The sequence below is a fragment of the Sus scrofa genome, chromosome 8 (genome assembly GCF_054392235.1).
Source record: "Sus scrofa isolate SSC_HxYL_T2T_F1_AM1 chromosome 8, Sscrofa_HxYL_maternal_Yorkshire_Landrace_v2.0, whole genome shotgun sequence".
Taxonomy (NCBI): domain Eukaryota; kingdom Metazoa; phylum Chordata; class Mammalia; order Artiodactyla; family Suidae; genus Sus; species Sus scrofa.
The window spans coordinates 84979770-84994724 of record NC_139390.1 but is presented as its reverse complement, the minus strand read 5'-3'; the positions used below and the strand labels follow the sequence as shown (position 1 = coordinate 84994724).

The following is a 14955-nucleotide window of genomic DNA, read 5'->3' as shown; positions in this document are numbered from 1 at the left end:
TGATGAGCCCATAAAAAAGAAAAAGTAAATACTGCTATACAAATAGTAGTCTGCATTTTTGCTTTTAATGTTTCTACTCTGCTGAACAAAACAATAATTTGGCTTTTATTGGAAAATAACTATCATGATTGATATAAAACATGACTTATAGAAAAAATTCTTTTGTGTTTTCGAATAATTAAAAATATTATGTTTTGTAAGTAATTGAGAAAAATATTAATTCATGATGGTACAAATTTTACATGTATTCACTTAGGGCAGTTTTTCAGTATCACTTTGAAAACTGCAACCTATACCATGAAATACAAATATATTGCAACAAATTAAAATGTAAAATCTTAACGCAAAAGCAGGGGTGCAGAATTTTTACTACTTAACTTTAATAAATTCTTTATCTTTTCTTTACAATATGCCTTATATTTGCTAGTCATATGTTTTCTGCATTAATCATGTATTCACCAGAAATTATCTTTACTAAACTACCTGTATCTTATTGAAATACTATACTTATCCTTCATGTACTACTTTGTGCTATTTATTTTATGTCTCACCACTGGATATATTCTCTCATACCAATGGACTAGTACTCAGTTTTGACACACAAAGAAACTAAAGGCTAAATCCCCCTCTCCTGTGACCACAGCAAAAACTACTAGTCATTTATGACATGTCCCTGGAAGACACTGCAAAATGAACAGAGTTGGCCCTCAAGGAAAAGACTAAATTCTACTGTTATCCTGAAGCAATGTGGTTCTCCTTACCAGCTTTGGATTACTCATTCATTTTTCATTCATTCTTTTGGCAAACATGCCCTTAGTACCCACTATTGGCCAGATATTGTGATAGGCTTGGAGACATAAAGAAAAATAAAAAAGGTCCTAAAGTTGCTCAACATTTTGTGAAGGAAACAGGCAAGTAGAGAGACCATCAAAATGCTAGGTGTGTGCATGTGTGGCTACAAGAACACCTAGGCAGAACATTGAAAGCAGACTCTGTCGGTGTGTTTGGTGGTGGCAGAGTACTAAGAGCGTGAATGGTGGTATAATTAAAGCCTCCCCAAGGAAATTATGAAAAATGTGCATAAATTAGCTAAGTAAAAGATGGGGGGTTGAGGGAAGGGAGTAGAGAAAAGGGAAGGAGAAGTACTGGTTTATCTGCAGGGGGAGCAATGCGGAATTTTTGCAAGCAGAAGACGTAGCTTATAGAATGTGAGAGAATATATCACTTTTAGAAAAGTGTTAGTTGTTCAGTATGACTAGACTCTCTTCTGCAAGAAATGAATATGGGGGAGTGCACGGATTAAAGAATGATGAATGACATGTTAAGGGACATACAATAAGGAGTACCCAATTTAGAAGCATCTTGATATAGAACAAGGAAAAATAGCTGTTTTATCTGCTTTCCTATGGTGCCAAATAAAATGTTCCCAAGATGATCCAGAAGCATACAGAAGTGATCTGCTTCTTGAGATGCAGATTAAATTTCTTAAAGGAATCTGGGGTCACAGTTTATGCCACTTTACTTTTAAGAGGGATATGAATCAGAACCTATTATATATAATTTTCTGGTGTAGAGAATAATTGTAATATAGCTTAACGAAAATAAAAATGAGAGGATATCATAAAAAGACAATTTCAAAGAATGTTCTGGAAAAGACAGCTTAAGTGGCTGTTAATGGGTAGTGCTCCCCCCCCCCCGTCCCCCAAAAAAGATGTTGGCGTTCTAACCCCCAGTACCACAGAACATGACCTTATTTGGAGAGAAGGCCTTTACAAAGGTAATGAGGTTAAAATGAAATCATTAGAGTGAGCCCTAATTCAGTATGACTAGTGTCCGTGTAAAAGGAGGAAAATCTGGACACAGCAGCAGACATGCACACAAGGAGAAAGTCATATGGAGACAGGGGTTTGCAGCTAAGAGGAGCTACCCAGCACTGAGACCTAACAGGGAGGCCTGGAACCGATCATTCCCCACCACCTTCAGAGGGAGCATGGCCCCGCTGACACCCTGAACTCAGACCTCTAGCTTCCAGAACCATGAGATAATAAATTTCTACTGCTGAAGGCACCCAGGCTATGACACTTTTGTCAAGCAGCCCCAGGAAACTACTACAACAGGGCTGTAGGAAAAGTGAGTTTTTCTAAGAACTAATATGGCAACTAAAAGCAGTAACTTGCCCGAGGCTGGATCCTGTATTGTAGGGTAAAAATTCTATAAAGAACATTATTATACCAGCTAGCAACGATGACATAAGGAAAGTAGATTACATGTGTTACATTAGTTTAAATTTATGAAGTGGTAACTGTTACTATGGTTATATAAGAAAAGAGTTCTATTCTAAGGGGATACATACTCAAGTATTTGGGGATAAAGGGTCACGAAGCATGTAAATTACCCTCAAATTATACAGCAAAAACATTACATATTTGTATATATTTTATATATGCATACATATACATAAATACGTATCAATGTGTAAACACACACACACACACACACACACACACACACACACACGGGGTGGAGCAGGGAGAGGATGGAGGGAGGAAGAACACTCACCTAAAAAGGGGGGGAATGTTACAAATAATGAATCTAGTTAAAGAGCCCAAGAATGTTCTGTGAGCTATTTGGGTCTTTTTGGTTTTTGTTTTTTGGCCGCAGTCTGCAGCAACTTGATGTGGGATCTGTTCCCAGACCAGGGATTAAATCCAGGCATCAGCAGTGAAAGTGCCGAGTTCTAAACACTAGACCACCAGGGAACTCCCTCTGTGAGTTATTTCTATTCTCCTTATCCTTTTGTAAGTTTGAAATTATTCCCAAATTAAAATGTTTTAAAAAGTTATTTATTTTGTTTTAATGCTGAGTATGATATATTACAGAACTTGCACAAGAAACAAATGCCCCACACAGAATGGTGATTATTTTCAAGAATGGGGGGAAAGGGAACTAGTTTTGGAAAGTTTAATTGGGCTTCAATTCTTTGCGTAATTTTCATTTAGGAAAAAACCTGAAGTAAATATACCCACTGTTAAGATTTGATAAAGCTAGGTACTGATTATTACTGCTTTATTCTCTATATTTTATTTCTTAAAAGCTGGAAATATTCATGCACAAGTTGGAAATATATTTTTTTTCTTCCTTATGGCCTCACCTGTGGCATAAGGAAATTGCTAGGCTAGGTGTTGAATGGGAGCTGCAGCTGCCAGCCTATACCACAGCCACAGCAACACTAGATCCAAGCTGCATCTGCAACCTATGATGCAGCTTGCAACAATGCCAGATCCTTAACCTACTGAGCAAGGCCAGGGATTAAACCAGCACCCTCACAGACACAATGTTGGGTTCTTAACCCACTGAGGCACAAAGGGAACTCCTGGGGATAGTTTTAATAGGACATAATGTAGTAAATGAAAAATACCAAAAGGTAAAATAAAAAAGAAAACTGAGAGAAAGAGAGAAAAAGAGGGAGAGAAGAAAAGAAACATCATAAATTTATTTAAGCTAATAAAGAAATTCTAAAATGCCTCAGAAAAATCTGAGATGCACATTACCATGTAAAATAAAAATCAAGAACCATAGTCATGGCATTTAATTGACTATATTATTTAATATTATAACTATACACAGTTATGGCATTTAACTGAATATATTATTTAATATTATAACTGTAATGCTAACTAAATTTACCTTTGCTTAAACATAAATCATCAGAATATCCACTTTACGGAAAGTAACCTAACACTTATTTGGAGTATCTGTCAATAGAGAGAAGAATGGTTTACCTTTCCATATTTACACAGTACACACACAACTGTTCATTTTTTCCTAGCATTGCAAGTACTCTGATATTCATCCTGAAGTTGGTTTTCTAATCGTAATTTTAAAATAGAGTGAAAAGCATCAACTAGAACATAAAAAATTAGTAATGCAAAAGAAGCGTGAAGCAATGGTCCTCTGCTTTTTCATTTTTTGGGGGAGAGAAAATTCATTTTCTGGTTACCATGACCAAGGAAACTTGCTGGTTTACACAAAATTTTTAGTTGGAAAAAAATGTGTCGGGCATACACCAAATCAAACAGACATAAATACCACAGTAAGAAGTCATTTATCGAGTATCGCTGTGCAGAGAGTTGCATGAGAGTTGTATCCATAGGCAGAACAGCCCCCACCTCCCCCAGCAGAAATGATGCTTTTCAGATAAACTGCCACTGCAGGTGACATGGCCCAGTGCCGGGAACAAAGGCTGAAAGGGACTGCAGGCACTTCTCCCCAGCACCACGGAGCCGCAGCAGCAACGGTGGTCATGATAGGAGCTGGGCAAGTAAGCGTTCGTCTGTGAACTCCACTTCCAGCCTCATATTGTGAGCCCATTAGTCTCACTTTTCTTCCCCAACCATCACCATTAGTCCCTGGCAGAAATGATAACTTCCAGCTGTACCAGACAGCACACTACTGTGATAATTTACCCAAAGATTAAAAATGAAAAAGTAAGCAGCATCCTTTCTTTTTTTCCTTTTTTTCTACTATAAACAAGTTTCTCCTTCCACCCTTCCCCTTCTAGCAAGCAGTATGCTACCACGAGGTTTCATTTGTTGTTTATTTTGTTTCCCTGAAGTCAGAGCATCAAGGTACTTTAGGAACTTGAGAGAAATGAAATTACGAAAAACGGCTCTGAAATAAATTAGATTGGCTGTCTGCAAAAATGACATCCCAAGTAATAATTTGGGAAGAATATCCAAATTCCAATCATGGTGATTGGGGTGAATTTTTATAAAAGTATGACACTATCAGCATACTTAAGACTGTGGTGCCTTGTTGAAAGAAAGGTTTAACAGAAGGGAGAGGGTCAACATAGAAAGGAAAAACAGAGTAGGAATTTGGCAATGTGTCTTACAACCTAGAAAAGAGGGTGTTCAACCACACATATTTGAATATTATGAGTTTCCTGGCAGACATGCTTTCTCTGGAGACAGAGGCTTCAGGCTAACAGGGCCACTGAGATTTCCTTTGGAATTTACATGTTACTCCACAAGGGCAGGGGCCTTGTCTGTTCTGGTTGCTTCTATAGCCCTAGAACCAGAAGAGGATAAGAGCTGAACAGATTTTGTTCAATTAATTAAGATCACCCAACTGTCTTTTATACTAAATCAATATTACTATACAGTGGTTTTTGCCTGTATCTGGATTCCCATACAGTTTGGCGGAGGAGAGAAACTGCTGAGAAGAAAGAAGAAACATTCTGGTTTCTTTGATAATTAAATTACTTGTGACAAATAAATTTGCTTATGTGTTATCACATGCAAGTCTATTTAGTGCAAGTTAATGACTAACATATTTACCGAAAATTGGCACTTGAAAAAAATTAAGTCTTTAACGGCCATTGTCAGGCTGCTGCTAAGATTTTTTACTGATTTATTACTGATCTTATGTTTGAATATGTCTTCTCTTACATTTAAAAATCTTAATCTTAATGAAACGAACGCACTTATTTGCTTAATTTACAATGTACCCATAATTCTTTCAAAAGAAATACACCCATATTACCTAAATATAAGGTTAGTAAAAAAAGTTCAAGATATCTCCTGGTTCTTTTGTCCATAAAACATATCCTAGTAAGGCTATACATATCCTATTAGGGTCACTTATTTCAAATGTCTTTTCAATTTTCAGAGATTGGATTTTTCCCCTTTTTGATTTTATTTTTTTAAGTTACATAAAACATTTAATAGTTTCAACATTAAAGCTATTAAAAAATAGATTCCACTTGTGAAAATGACATTGCATATTTTGGACAGTGTAACCTTGGAAAAGACATCTGTTAGCTGGGTCAAAGGATAAATAGGTCATTTTGTTAGATGGGCAAACAGCCCTTCAGTTTGAGTGTGTCGTCTTGCATTCCTGTTGGCAGTGTAGGAGAATGCCTCTTCCCTTAGCCTTATCAACAGAGCATCTTGGTGAATTTTTGGAATTTTGCTAATCTGAAAGAGGAAGATGGGATTTCAGTACAATTTATATTTCTTCTATTATGAGTCAGGCTGAGCATTTTTTCCATATATATATAAGGGGAACTGACATTTATTTTTCTGTGAGTTGTTGCTCATTTTTCTATTAGGTTCTTGGGTTTATTTTGCTATAATTTTTAGGAGTTCTCTACCAATGAGATTCACAGGCACTTGTCTAAGTTTTAAATCTCAAATATCTTTATTTGGTTTATTTCCCTTTGACTTTGCTTCTGATGCATTTTGCCATGTGAAAGTTATCTATATTCATGTCAGAGGGATCAATTCTTTCTTTTATTACCTTTGGATTTTCAGTCATAGTTGTGAAAGTTTTTCCTCACTCTCGGGTTATACAGAAATTCACTGATAATTTTTTCTAGCATTTGTTTCACCTTTTTCACATTTAGATATCTGATCCTTGGTTTCTGGCATAACGAACCAATCTAAGGTTATCTTTTTCATATGACTAGCCCATAGCATTTATTACAAAGTCAATCTTTTCCTCAGTTTTGAGGCTAGGATGGGGGTTTACATCTTCTTTTCCCTTAACCAACACCGGAGCCACTAGGAGAGTAGGAAATAGGTACTCAAGAAGCATGTCACAGATGAATAAATCAATGTGCATTATTTAGTAAATGTATTTCAGGGGATTCTGATGCAGATTATGCTTTCCATACAACACACTTTAAAATACTCCTTGGTAAAGGAGAGAGTTTGTATCTGAAACCAGGATTATAGATGCAAAAACACATAGAAGGTCTACTGAGTAAAGAGAAAAATGACCTGGGAGTCACATTACCTGTACAAAACCAGATTGAGAAAGGGTTGTAGGAAAGCCATTGGGTAGTATGCAGGGGTGTTTTATGAAAAGTTTAAAGGAAGATGAGAGTTTTAACAAGAGCTGCCTGCAGGATTTTGTTTCATTTGTGGGGGGTGGGGTGGTGTAAGGATAAGGTTATGAGCTTTACAATACAGTTTGGTTAATAAAGGGACTAGAACAGGCTCATAATGCAATGAGTATGAATAGCATGTGGCAGGAACTGTGATGCATAAGAGAAGCATGTGAGATCACAATCTAGAAGCCAGAAGTTAAAAGAACAACTACTGCAGTTTCCTACATCTGAAAGAAAAAAAAAAATCTGCATTCCCCTCCACACTTGCAGCTATGTCACTGAGTCTGAAGTCTATGGGATGAGTAATCACCATAAGACAATTCTTTCTGGTCTTATGTAGCTGGAATATTCCTGGGAAGGAATTTTCCAGCTTTCTTACACAATTCTAAAATGTCTTTGCTAATATATTAGTACTTTAATGAAATATTAAGTACTAAAGTTGGCAGGAAGTTACAGAATGTTACTCCAGAATAAACACAGAATTTTTCCAACATGAATGCAACATACCTTAGAACTAGCATCATTTCACTTTATTTTGCTTGTGTACAGCACAATAATATGTCACTAAACAAAAACACTTTATGTTTCATTTATCCAGAGTTCAGATTTCAGGTGTTAGGAGAATCTGGAAGATAGCAAAACTATAAGCAGCTGAAGGCCTTGAGGAAACCAAGCTCAAAACCTTTCAACTTGAATAGTGGGAGTCACGGGGCATCCCTCAGGCTTTTAACTTGCCATATATGCATAAAATAACTAATAGATCAAAAGAAGATAGAAACTCTGACAGAGGAAAGTGACAGCTGGCACAGGTAAGAACTCTGGAATGCTAACAGAAATGTTAAAATAAGGCAGAAAAATGTAGATCATTTTAGCTAAGCTCCATGTATCTCAACTTCTTAGGACATCACCCAAAATACCTGAATACTTAACCATGAGTATACCAGAAAAAAATCGGTATTCTCTGCCTAAGAAGGCAGAGAAATATGTAATCCATTTCTTTTTTTTTTTTTTTTTTTTTTTTGTCTTTTTGCCATTTCTTGGGCCGCTCCCGCGGCATATGGAGGTTCCCAGGCTAGGGGTCCAATCGGAGCTGTAGCCACCGGCCTATGCCAGAGCCATAGCAACGCGGGATCCAAGCCACGTCTGCGATCTATACCACAGCTCACGGCAATGCCGGATCGTTAACCCACTGAGCAAGGCCAGGGATTGAACCTGAAACCTCATGATTCCTAGTCAAACTCGTTAACCACTGCGCCACGACGGGAACTCCTCAAATTTTTTTTTCAAGTAAAAAGTGAAAAACAATGGAACTTGAAAGTATAGATTTCAATTCTATGGAACTTTTTTGTGGGAATTATCTCATTCCTTCATGATGCTGAGTAAGCTGAGGCACTACTATTCATATTGGAATGTTTCTATTAAGATAGAATAGGAAATAGGATTAACAGGCATTTTTCTCCTTTCTTAACTCCTTTAGAAGACATAAGATTGCATAAAACAATAGTTATAACAGTGCAGAGTGGATTTATAACATATAGAAGTAATATATATGACAATACCACAAATTATGGAGGAAGGAATGAAGCTGGGTTTAGAACAAATTCATTATATTTTACTGGAATTAAGCTAATATTAATCTGAAGTGGATTATGTTAAATTAAGATGCATTCTATCCCTGACGTAATGACTAAGAAAGAAACCAAAAGAAATAAATAGTAAAAAAACCCAAAAAAACAAAAAAACAACTAATGAAATAAAATAGAAGACTGGAAATATCTATTTAATATAAAAGAACACTGTAAAGGATGAACAGAGAAACAAATAGACCCAAGACTAAAAAACATAACTAGCAAAATGGAAGACATGAATCTAATCATATCGATAATTGCATTAAACAGTGGAGACTATCAGACAGAATAAATAACATGATCCAGCTACATGCTATCTACAGAAGATATACTTTAGATTCAAAGACAAAACATGTTGAAAGTAAAAAAATGGAAATCTGTATCATGCAAACAGTAACCCCAAGAGAGCTGGATTGGCTATGCTAGTATCAGGTAAATCAGAAAAGAAAATCACTGGAAACAAAGAGTGACAATTTATGATGAAAAAATAGTTCAGGAAAATATATCAATTATAAATACATATGCACAGTAGTAGGGTGAAAAATGTCCCCACCTTGAAAAAAAGATAACCAATCCTAACCTCTAGAACCAGGAAATATTTTTTTACATGGGAAAAGGGTCTTTTCAATGTGATTAAATTAAGGATCTAGAGATGGAATGATCCTAGATTATCAGGGAGGGCCCTAAATGAAATCACATGTATCCTCATAAGAAGGTGGAAAGAGATTTCATTATAAACATAAGAGGAGAAGGCAATGTGAGGACAGAGGTAGACATCTTCTAAAGGGAGTATAATACTTACTTTGGACTTCTGGCCCCTAGAACTGTGAGAGAATAAATTTCAGTTGTTTTACGCCATCAGATTTTGGTAATTTGTTTTAACAGCCACAGTATACTAATATATGCACTTAATAGCAGGACTCGAAATACATAAAGCAAAAAAAGAATTAAAAATAGTATATGCAAACTTCAACATCTCACTAGAAAAAAATTTATAGACATAGACAAAATCAGCAAAGATATAGAAGACTTAAACATAAAAACTCAATAAACTGAATCTATAGAACACTTAAGAGCAGAATACCCATTCTTCTCAAAAGTAAGTGGAGAATCCTCTCACACAGACCATACACTAGGTCATAAAGCAAGTCTCAACAACTTCAAACAACAGAAATCATACAAAGTATATTTTCCAATCACAATGAGATTGAATTAGAAATAAAAAGCTGAATGAAAAGTGGAAAACCCACAGATATTTAGAAACTAAGTAATACACTTCTGAAAAAAATCCATGAGTGAAAAAATAAGAAATCACAAGAGAAACTAGAAATTGTTGTGAGATAAATGAAAACAAGCAAACAAAATATCAAAACTTCTATAGTATATAACAAAAATAGTACATAAAAATTTATAGCTATAAAAGCCAATATTAGAAAAGAACTCAAATTTAAAAACTAGTTTAATTAAGAATTAACAATCAAATTAAGAATCTAGTAAAAGAGCAAACCACACCCAAAGCAAGCAGAAAGAAAGAAACAATGACTATTAGAGTGAAAAATTCAATGAAAGGATAAAAAAGAAACACAATAGAGAAAAACCAGTGAAATGAAAAGCCAGTTCTTTGGAAAGACCAACAAAAAGTAATAAACCTTTAGCAAGAATGACCAAGAGAAAAAAGTGATACAAATTACCAAAAACAGGGATGAGTAATGTAATACCACTAGCAATCTTAGAGAAATTAACATGACAATAAGGCAATTAGGAACAACTTTATACTAATAAATTAGACAACTTAGATTAAATGGCCAAATGCCTAGAAAAACAAACTACTGAAACTGATCCAAGAAAAAAATTTTAAATCTGAATAAACCTACAACAAGTAAAAACTGATCCCCGTCTCCCCACACACAGTGATGGCTTCACTGGTACATTCAATAAAACATTTAAAGAGGAAATGGGAGTTCCCCTCGTGACGCAGTGGTTAACGAATCTGACTAGGAACCATGAGGTTGCAGGTTCCATCCCTGGCCTTGCTCAGTGGGTTAACGATCCAGCGTTGCTGTGAGCTGTGGTGTAGGTTGCAGACGTGGCTCGGATCCTGCGTTGCTGTGGCTCTGGCATAGGCCGGTGGCTACAGCTCCGATTCAACCCCTAGCCCGGGAACCTCCATATGCCGCGGGAGCGGCCCAAGAAATGGCAAAAAGACAAAATAAATAAATAAATAAATAAATAAAGAGGAAATGATAGCAATATCTATCAATGTATTTCAGAAAATAAAGAGGGAACAACACTATGCTCTGTCTCATTCTATGAGACCAATATAAATCCTGATATTAAAACCACACAAAGATATCACAAGAAAAGAAAATTACATCCCAATATTCTTCATGCAAAAATCCTCAAAAAGTAATTTTTCAACAAAATATTAACAACAAAAATACAGTATAAATCAAAATAATTTATATCATCCAAGTGAGATAGATTCAAGGAATGCAAGGATGGTTTAACATGCAGAAGACAATTAATTTAATATATCATACTTTACTTTTTTTTTTTTTGGCTTTTTTAGGGCTGCACCCATGGCATATGGAGGTTCCCAGGCTAGGGGTTGAATCAGAGCTATAGTCGCTGGTCTACGCCACAGCCACAGCAACACGGGATCTGAGCCATGTCTGCAACCTACACCACAGCTCATGGCAACGCCAGAGCCTTAACCCACTGAGAAAGGCCAGGGATCGAACCTGTGTACTCATGGATGCTAGTCAGGTTGGTTAACTCCTGAGCCATGATGAGAACTCCCTATACTTTACTTCTTGTCTCTTACTTGGAAAACTTTTCCCTATTCCAAGACCATGAAGAAATTATTCTGTATTGGCTTCTAAAAGCTTATAGTTTTGACTTTATTTTTAAAGCATTAATGTGTTTTAATTTTTGTTTGTGGTATAAGGTTCCAACTTTATTTTTCTCCATAGTGATATCTGTTATGGATTGAATGGTATCCTTCTAAATTCATATGTTGAAACCTTAACTTCCCAGTAACACAGAATGTGACCTTAGTTGGAAATAGGGTCATTGCATATGTAATTATTTATGTTAAGATATAGCCATATTGGAGTAGCATCGGTCCCTAATGCAATATAACTGATGACCTTATAATAAAAGGGAAATTTTGGACAGAGATAGATACACATAGAGGGAGAACCATGTGAAGAGACACAAGGAGAACACAGCTAAATACAAGCCTAGCACTGTTCCTTCCCCACAACCCTTGGAAGGAGGCAATCCTGCTGAACTTTGATTTCAAACTTCTAGCCTCCAGAACTGCAGACAATACTTTCCTGTTGTTCAAGCCACTCAGTTTGTGGTATTCTGCTATGGTAGCCCTAGGAAACCAACACAACAACTATCTAACTTGACACCTAAATTGAAAAATCCTTCCCTTCCCCACAGATCTATAATATCAATTTTAGATGTTTAAAATTCTTCATACATATCTGCCCCGATTCCTCAGAGATTTAGATTCAACGACTGCAAGGGGTGGGGAGGTGGAAGAAAGGATAAGCCTAGTTGAGAATAATTATTACCAACCATACCACCACGGTTATTTATAATCTTGTCCATATCATCAATGTGCAAAATGAAAAGACAATTGGCAAAAGAATAATATGAAAAAAAGTATGTTACCTTTTGGCATTTCTACTCCCCAAATTAAAAAATGTTGTCTAGGAAGTTCCTGTTTTGGCTCAGCAGTAATGAGCCCAACTAGTATCCATGAGGTTACGGGTTTGATCCCTGGCCTCGCTCAGTGGGTCAATGATCTGGCGTTGCTGTGAGCGTGGTGTAGGTTGCAGACGTGGCTTGGAACCCTCATTGCTGTGGCGTAGGCCGGTGGCTACAGCTCCGATTTGACCCCTAGCCAGGGAATTTCTGTATGCCTCGGATGCGGCCTTATGCAGCAAAAAAGTTGCTAGTCAGGTATTTTAAGAAACAGGGTTTTAAATGCCATTCCCTCAAAAAACAGAAACAATACAAATGAAGATCAAAAAGGTACAACCCCTTTCAAATCTCAGTCAAATATCTTAACATTACAGAGTCGCTAAACACTGTAATTTAGAACATAATATGCTATTACCATAGTCTAATTGCTATATCACTGCAAATGCACCCATCTCAAGCTGTAGGTCTTGCTATATGGACACATATAGCACTTTTTCATCAGAAAAAAGAGTCTTAGTCTCATCACTTGAGAATTTTAAGTTTTCCACTCAAAAGAAAAAGCAAAGACTGATCTAGTTCATTTATGAAGATTTATGCTTATATATTTAAATTTTAGCAACAGATAGGAAAAGCCAATGTTGGTGGTGAAATAAAATCTGAAATTTTAATTTTTGTCTCAAATGATAATATTAAAATTATTTTTAATTTGTCCATACATCATCTAGAAAGAAGACAGATACTCCTTTTATTTTTCTTTACCTTCTCAAGCAAGTGACGACCCCAGTTACCACTAGGAAGTAAATAGTAGGAAAGACAGGAGCTACAGAAGATACACAAAAGCAAATGTGATTCTAACCAGTAACCTCTGGACAATCATGGATAGATGCCTTCCTTTATTAAATTCATGCCACCTCTCAGCTTTGAGACGCTTTCTATATCACAACCTAAGTTATCAAAAAGGAAGCATCCTCCAAAGAGTAGAGATATCATCTGAGTGGTTCTCTTAATCTAATGGTACACAGACAGGCAGCTCACTAAGTACCTGTTAAATGAACAAATTGCTTCTATTATTATTATAATTTGAATCAATTATACATCCTGCAGCTTGAAGAAAATGCTCCACTTCACTAACTTTCCTGAACTTTTCTAAATAGCACTACTGCTGACAGTATGGTTTTCTCTGTCTCTCATTCAGGTTAAAACTCAAGGGCTATAAGCAGCAGCACGATATAGGTCCATAACATCGACGTTATATCATGAGATAAATGATGAGCAGTCTCAACTCATACATTTTTATATTATTTGAAAATATGAAAGCCTGTTTCTCATTTATATTTCTGAAGCAGTATTTGGAATAATTTTTTTTTCTGGTCTAGGTAATAATAAATAACACAGACCAATCTCTGAGATGTAGTTAAGACTGTTTGATTTTACCCTGATCCCAACTGTTCAGAACAAAGAAAATTCAATTTATATACCTGAAAGTATAATCAGGCCTAGGAGCATTTTCCTCCTTCCGCATATATAGCCAACACTTTAGCCAATTTACCACTTCCTGTATTTAGATCTTTGGTACCTACAGGAAGATCTGAGGAGTAAAGTGGTGGAGGTAAGGTGGCAGTTATAGTCTTCTAACACAAATAGAAAATGCAGCATTACTGCCCACCATCAAAATCATGTTCCTGAAAATATTCTACTCCCTTGAAATAATATCTGGGCAACCAAATACTTAAAAAGACGTGCTGGGGATCTTAAAATGAGTATGCCAGTTAATTAAAGCCGTGATCCCCTGCTACCAATGGAGTACTGTACAATCTGTTATTCTTATCCGCTGTCCTATAGATCATCTGTTCTTGGTGCTGGTTTGTTCCAGGAAGAGAGACAGCTGCAACACTATATCCCTGTTCAACCTGAGGACCATCTGACTTTAATTGTAGCACACAGCTTGATGTGGCTCTGGCTATCAGAAGCCAAAGTATCGTCTGTAATAATCTGGAAAGGCAGAGAGCTGCCAACAGAGGGCTGAAAACAGGGACTTGTGCTGTCTGGCTGCCTGACGGGCTGCAGGAAATATGATTAATGAGTAAGGTATAATGATATCAGGAACCCGATTAGCACCACAAAAAGGTCACAGATCAAAGTAGTATGCATTTCATGAGCTACAATCATTGCATAAAATCTGTGGACTTGAAGAGGTAAACCCCAAAGAGGAGGGGGATAATACCCTCATGTGATAACATGCTAACAGATACATAAAATACCACACTAATAATTTAGTCACTTACAGAAAGCTAACAGGAAATTTAAAAATGAACCAATATGAACTGCACCATAGGAGAGCCTTGTTCATCACAGGAATATAGTAAATATTTTTGCATAACTGAATGCATCATTACATTCTCTATTCATAAAGACACATGTAAGTAAAATCAAATATTTTCCCAATTATGAGTTAAAATTACCAGAGATGTAAATATTCAATTCTAAACTATGTTTGCATTTAATGTGCAGTGGATTTTTATGAGTTCTGTTAGGAATACAAGCTTACTCAGAGACTGAACTATGAAGACATCTGTAAAATTCCGAGGAAGAGGAATCACTGGGGAAAATGTTTAACAAACTAATAGTAAGTTATAGTAAATGTGCAATTGTATAAAATACTACTTTGCATAAAATGTCACAGTCATGTCTAAGTTCAGAGCATGAGCAGGCAAAACC

General features: G+C 36.2%; 1 protein-coding gene and 1 long non-coding RNA gene across 5 annotated transcripts in view; both read right to left on the bottom strand.

Moving 5' to 3' along the window:
* The window catches only part of LRBA (LPS responsive beige-like anchor protein), a 712651-nt gene that overhangs the window by 139107 nt on the left and 558589 nt on the right, over positions 1 to 14955 (bottom strand). The window lies entirely within an intron of this gene.
* LOC146400920 (uncharacterized) lies at positions 5688 to 7988 on the bottom strand. Its single transcript, XR_014812831.1, has 2 exons — positions 7272 to 7988; positions 5688 to 7232 (listed from the first exon to the last, which is right to left on the bottom strand). It is a non-coding gene; the product is annotated as an uncharacterized LOC146400920 (long non-coding RNA).